Genomic DNA, 7,116 nt, shown 5'->3' on the forward strand with positions numbered 1-7,116 from the left:
ATAAATAAAAAATAGGGAACATGAATAAAACAGGATTCACTAAAGCTAAGTACACTCCGCTTTGAAAGCGCTAACAAAAACGTATATGTTTTGTTTATTCAAATGTATACCCACTGAATAAGTGAGTGGAAGTGTGTTGTGTACTATGCTTAAAATGATAAACTATCATGGAAAAAAAAATTCACTTCAAAGTTCCAATAGAGTGACGTGAGAATATAAAACGTGTTTTTATAAATATTTTTCCCAAATCCTGTTTGCATTATTAGCATTTGCCTTTAACAGCAGACAGACCAACATAACAGATTATGTGTGTGTGAGAGAACTTCCTTCATCAGGAGCAGGTGTGTTTCCTTTGCTGTGTGGTTTTGAATCCACTTCCTTGTTCCTCTCTTCCTCTCTGCTTCCTTCTCTCAAAGTCATTTTGTAACGCAACCATAGATCTCAGATCTAGAAAGAACACTCTCATTTCAGAGGAACCCGAGCAGCTCTTTTGTTTCTGGTCAAACAAGAGTTCTCCACGAGGAAATGAAATGATTCCTCCGTGCACGCTAATTGAATGCTAATTAGGCTATTAGTTAAAGATTTGTATGACTGCTTTCCTTTTATGTGGTGATGCAACATTTTTTGGGTTCTTGGAAGAACAAGTTAAACAGTTATGAAGCCTTTAACTGAGAGGAAAGACACAATTCTTCTCCATCTGATTTGGAGAGCACACCACAGGGAAGTGACCCCATGATGCTCGGTCACAAACACTCCTCTGAACTCACACAAATGACTCCCCGCCTGGCATATTAAGATATATGCCACTATGTACACATTACCCACAGTCCTTTCTAGTCCGAGTCTGTACAGGAGAACAACCGCCATTGCACCAAATATATGAATGCAGTTTTGCAGTGAGTTGACTGGGCTGACACTCAGCAACTTATCCCACCTATGGCCTTGCCCTCAGCAAGCTTTGGACTGTGAGACACGTCATTGTCATGATGTCACTAGTCTACACTGCTCTGTTATTGACCTCCATGCTGCGGAGACTGCTGAGTTGAATGAGAACTTGTTGCCCTTCCCATGTCTTTCTAGGAGAAAAGCAGGACCACCTCTTGAAATGGGTCTGGAGAATATCTTGACCATGGCAAGTTTATTTATAGAGCACAATTCGTACACAAGGCAATTCAAAGTGCTTTACAGCTACATAAAATTACAAAAAGGCAAATAAAATCATTCCATAAAAATAATTAGAATTAATTAATTATATTAAAAGCAAAGAGTGCAGATAAAATACTTTCAGTTGTCAAATAGAACTGTTTTCAACCTGGATTTAAACATTGTCAGAGTTGAGGCCTGTCTCACATCTTCTGGAAGACTGTTCCAGATTTTAGCAGCATAAAAGTGAAACGCAGCCTCCCCGTGTTTAGTCCTGACTCTGGACCAGAAGGAGACCACTCCCTGAGCTTCTCAGAGCCCGAGATGGTTCATATGGCTCTAACATGTCACACATGTAATTTGGTGCTAGACCATGAAGAGATTTGCACACAAGCAGAGCTGTTTTAAAGTCTATTCTTTGAGCAACAGGAAGCCAGTGCAAAGACCTGAGCACTGGACTAATATAGTCGTATTTCCTGGTTCTAGTCAGAACTCGAGCAGTAGCGTACTGGATGTACTGCAGCTGTCTTAGAGCTCGTTTAGAGAGTCCAGTAAGCAGGCCGTTACAGTAGTCTAACCTGCTGGAGACAAACGCATGGATTAGTCTCTCCAAGTCTGGTTTAGACACTATTCCTTTGATTTTGGCAATGTTTTTTAGATGGTAAAAAGCTGTTGATGTTATTGATTTAATGTGGCTGTTAAAGTTCATTTCTGAGTCCAATATTACCCCTAGATTTCTAACCTGATTTTAAGGTATTAGAGAGAGTCTCAAGGTGACTGATAACACTTTCTCTTTGTTACTGTGGGCCACAGACAATGATTTCAGTTTTGTCTGAGTTTAGCTGGAGGACATTGTTTTGCATCCACACACTGATCTGTTCGATCCAGTGACAAAGTAAATCTACAGGCCCACATTCACCTGCCGTCAGTGACACGTAGACCTGAGTGTCATCTGCATAGTTGTGGTAGGACACGTTATAGCTGCGTATTACCTGGCCTGTACAGATTGAACCCCACAGGTCAAGGCCATTTGGTCTGAGACACAGTTACCAATTTCAACAAAATACGTCCTGTCCTCGAGATAGGACTTGAACCAGTTTAGAGCAGTACCAGAGATTCCTACACAGTTTTCTAACCTCTGTAATAAGATTCAATGGTCAACATTGGCCACTGATTTATTTTTGTCTGGCTGTCCTTCATCAGAACTATGTCTCCTTCTTTGAGATTGGATTTTGGTGCTTGCCACTTTTGACGTTGCTGCTTTGGCGATGTCATCAACTGACAACCTTTCTTGCACAAGTGCCAGGCAACACAACCGTGATTGTTTCGTGGGAGAGAGAAACACTGAGCTATGTGACAGAGGCGGGCCACAGCTTTGGTGAGCGAGCTCCATTTAGAAAAACGCTCAAACCTTTTTGAACCCAGCTTGTCTTCAGTAAACTTTGTGGCGAGGGATGTTACTTTGCCACGAATCTCAGCATCAGAATCTGGACATACGAGGACATATACTGTCACGCTCAGGTCTTGAAAAAGTCATTCATGCACTCATTTTCTCCCGACTCGACTACTGCAACTCCTTCCTCTCCGGCATAAATCAAAAATCCATCTCCCGCCTCCAACTAGTTCAGAATGCAGCAGCTCGGCTTCTGACTGGTTTTAACAGACGGCATCACATTACTCAAGTCCTGGCCTCTCTCCGCTGGCTCCATGTTAGTTTTAGAATTGACTTTAAGATTTTGCTGATCACTTTTAAAGCACGCCTGGGTCTGGCCCCAAGCTACATCATTGAAATGTTAGCCCCATATGAGCCAGCTCGCAGCCTTAGATCCTCCGGTGGGGCCCTTCAAGGCCCTTCTGGCCGTTCCAAAGTCAAGGCTTAAATCAAAGGGTGACCGTGCTTTTGCCATCAGAGCCCCTCGACTTTGGAACGACCTGCCTGAGGGGATAAGGCTAGCAGAATCAGTAACTTCTTTTAAATCACTTATTAAAACCCATTTTTATAGAACTGCTTTTAAGTGATGTCGTCCTTGCAGTTCTTTGTTTCCCCTATTTTAATTTGTCTGTTCTGCTTTAGTTTGTATTTGTATTTTTCTATTCCATTATTGTGTTCATTGCCTATATGGCATGGTCTCCTTTGCCTCCTGTATTTCTGAAATGTTTGTTGCCTTGCCTATGTAGAGCACTTTGTAAACCTTGTTTTTAAAGGTGCTATAATAAAGTTATTATTGTTATTATTATTATTATTATTATTATTATTATTATTATTATATGTCGCCTCCTCTTCAGTGTTGATCACCGGACTTTCCAGCTCGGTCAAGAAAGCTGGTCCCGTCAACCATGTAGTGCCTGTAAGCTTGGCAGCGGCAACAGATCGGGACCCATGATCTGCTGGATTTAGCTCAGAGGGAACATAACTCCACTGCTCCGGTCGAGTTGACTCTTTTAGTGCGGACAGCGATTCATGCCATCTTTACCAATCTTCAGATTTGGCTTCAAGAACACATGTGTCCCATTCTGTATCTTGGGTTGAAAACTCTCGGAGGAGCAGTCTGCCTTCAGTAGTGACAGGAGCCAAGAAACCCAGTGGATCAAACAGACTGTTCACTGTTGACAGTACGCCTCGGCGTGTGAATGGTTTTTGAGGGTGATAGACTCCAAAGGTAGGGAGATACCAACATTCCGTCCCTTTTTTGAGTGGCGGTGCAAGCTCAGCATGCTGAAAGTTAAGCATTTTTTGCATGAACTCAGTGAAGTGCACTTTCATTCCAGGCTTCTTCTGCAACATCCGTTGCAGCGACATCAGATGACCGTGAGCATAGTCCCTATTGTTAGGGAGACGTCTCCGTGGATGACGGAAAGGGAGAGGAGCAACCCAGCTGTTTGTTTCATCTTGCCTTGCAAGATGAAACAGTCAGTTAGTTCCTTGATCTGAAAGAAGGCTAGGTCCTCAACAGACTGAGCGAGCAGGTTGTCATTCTCTGTTGTACAGAAAACCGTTTTCCAAGGTTATCCATCTTTGATGCCAATGCACTTTGTGTGGGTTTATGCAGAAGAGGATTATTGCCATTACTTTCGATACTATAGATTTCTTTCACTCGTATCTGATTCTCACATGGAGTAAGGCAAGTTGGTCTTCCATTTTCAAGGATGCAGGTCTTCATGGCACTCAACATGTTTGTCTTGTGTGTGCTTCCTAGGCACAAATCCCCTATTATAACCCACCCCAGATCTAGCTTTTGTGCATATGGGATATAGTGAGGGCCATTGTGCTGTTTACGAATCTTATAGGCCCTAATGATGTCCCTTCCCAATAGCAGCAGGATATCAGCGTCTGGATCCAGAGGTGGAATTTCCGTTGCTATCCGTCTTAGGTGTTGGTGATGGTACGTAGCTTCTGGTGTCGGGATCTCTGATCTATTGTTTGGGATTTCATTACACTCAGTTAGTGTAGATAGTGGGATGTTTATTTCCCCATCTATAGATTCTACTGTTAATCTGTAAGCGTTTCCATCTTGCCTGCACAGGTTTTGAGTGTGTATGTCACTGCTGCTCCCTTGATGTTGAACATTTAAAAAAACTCTGATCGAGCTAATGACACATTGCTCTGGTCATCTAAAATGGCATACATTTTTCTCTGTAGGTTACGATGACCATTGGGGTACACATTCACAGAGCAGATCTTTGAGCATGATTTGCCTTTGAAGTCCTCACAACATACTTTGGTACACCTCGATGTGATATCTGGCTGCCTTGTGTCCTCCCTCTCCCCGCCGTTCTCTGAATAGGGGAAGAAACCTGGCTGGAATGGCGGAGCAGGACCAGGGTGAAGAGCAGCAAGGTTTTTAATGCTGTCACACTCTGTACATTTGATGAAGGTTTCACAGGATTTAGCCTGGTGTGTAGTAGAATCACATTAGCGAAAGCGGATATTGTTCTCTTTTAAGAATTTCTTTCTGTCATCTAAGATCATCTTCCTGAACCCTCTGCATTTCTTCAGTGGGTGGGATCTGTTATGAATGGGGCACAGTTTGTCAAAATCTGTTTTGTTTACTGTATCTGATAATTATATGCTTGTTTTATGTACAGAGATCGGTTTCATGTGACTTAACTTCTCGCTCTTGTAAGAGGTTGGAGCGAGAGAAGGAAAGTTAAAGCTTGGGTCACTTCTTTCTTCAGCTTCCCTGCAGATGAAGTCTTTAAAAAAGCAGAAAGGGGGAAAAGAAACACAATGTTCTCTTTTGTATTTGCATCCTCAGGACAGCCACTTATCTTGGAGATAAAACGGCAGCTTTTCGACGATGGGCTGCACTCCCCTTGTTGTGTCAAGGTAAGCTAGCCCTGGTAGATAGCTGTCTCTTTTGGCAAATCCAATTCTATCAGTAAGTCTGCCAGCTCTTGAAGTTTTTTACTGTCTCTGTTTTGGATCTTGGAGAAGTGATCTACTTTACTAAACAGAGCGCTCTCTAATGAAGCTCTAGCGTAAGTTCAGACAGGAAGACCACCCCCTCACACCAGGCTTGTAGGCCCCACCTGTATGGCCCCCTCACCAGCAGCTCACATTCCATACCGGCTGTCACCATCACGTCACTACCAGCTGATCAACAGCCGGGCGCAGCCAATAGCACAGTCACGCCCTCTGAGCTAGCCTATCAGCTTCCGCCGTCTCCTCTAAATATGCTGTATTCCTGCTTCTAGCGCCTGCTGCTGTTTCCATGCGAATGCGAGCTAGTACTAACGCATGTTCACGGAAACATCTCTCTTCGTTCGGCTACTAAACTGCCACTTCACCCACGATGGCAGATTCGGACATAGACCTCATCAAGGTCGAGTAGATTGATTCGGCCTCCTGCATATCGACAAACCGGCGCAGCGCCCGGATCGCTACCCGCCAAGAGGAAACGGGCCCTGGAATAATGTTGCTAATCAGTCACGGCATCAATCCGGCTCCGGGCCTAAACGTTTCACAGCTTCAGAGCCTCGGTTCACCAGCCCAGGACGAGCCCATCACCGCAGCCCCCGGCAAAACATTTCACTTTGCCTGAGATCCAAAATTCTGCAGTGGAAAGATATAAACCTCATCACCCTGCCTTCCCCAGAGCGCGACGAGAAAATTACTACCGGGGAACACTTTACCGCACTCATCAAAACCGCTGACCCAAGATTGTCAAGAGAATTTCTAACAGCTTTCGGGATCTTTCGCGAAGTCATATGCTCCTTGTTCCCGGAACACCGTCAAGAACTGGACGGGTATTTAGCGTTGATCGGTGACCTCAACCTCAGGTACGGGAGAAATGTATTTTATAAATACCACAAAGGATTCTCCAGCAAAGCCGCGTTATACATAGCCCAATCTAATACCCGACTGAACTGGTCAGTTCTGAACACAGAACTGCTGGTTATGATAGCGGGCGGCTCCCAGCCAGTGACCTGCCCAACCTGCGGTACCCCGGGCCACTCTGCATCACTCTGCCCTACAGTACCATTTCTCCCCACCGAGCACAGCGTTAAGGGCAAAAACAGATTTGACCGCACCAGCCGCTACCCGGATCCAGGTGCCCACGCAGGACCCGGCCCCAGCAGAAGCATCACGGGTCAAAGAACTACTAACAGTCCACCCTTCCACACCCATAAACGTATTAGCACTCGCAGCAGAACTGTCTTCCCATCCCGATTCCGTGTTCGACGATTATCTGCTCTCCGGCCTCACACAGAGGATCCGAGTAGGGGTCGTTTCACCGCTAGCGTCCACCTTAAAGATCCGACAGTAGCGTCCAATCTCCTTAAAAAAGAGGTCGAAAAGGGGTACGTAATCGGCCCTTTTAGTGCTTCGCCCTTCTCAGTGTTCCGATCCAGCCCCATAGGAGTAGCAACAAGGAAATACTCCGGGAAAAAAAGATTAATATTCGACCCGTCTGCCCCCCACATGGGGCCAACACCCAGCATTAACAGTCTCATCCTCCCCGAGCCCTTCTC

The sequence above is a fragment of the Cyclopterus lumpus genome, chromosome 12, assembly GCF_009769545.1.
Source record: "Cyclopterus lumpus isolate fCycLum1 chromosome 12, fCycLum1.pri, whole genome shotgun sequence".
Taxonomy (NCBI): Eukaryota; Metazoa; Chordata; class Actinopteri; order Perciformes; family Cyclopteridae; genus Cyclopterus; species Cyclopterus lumpus.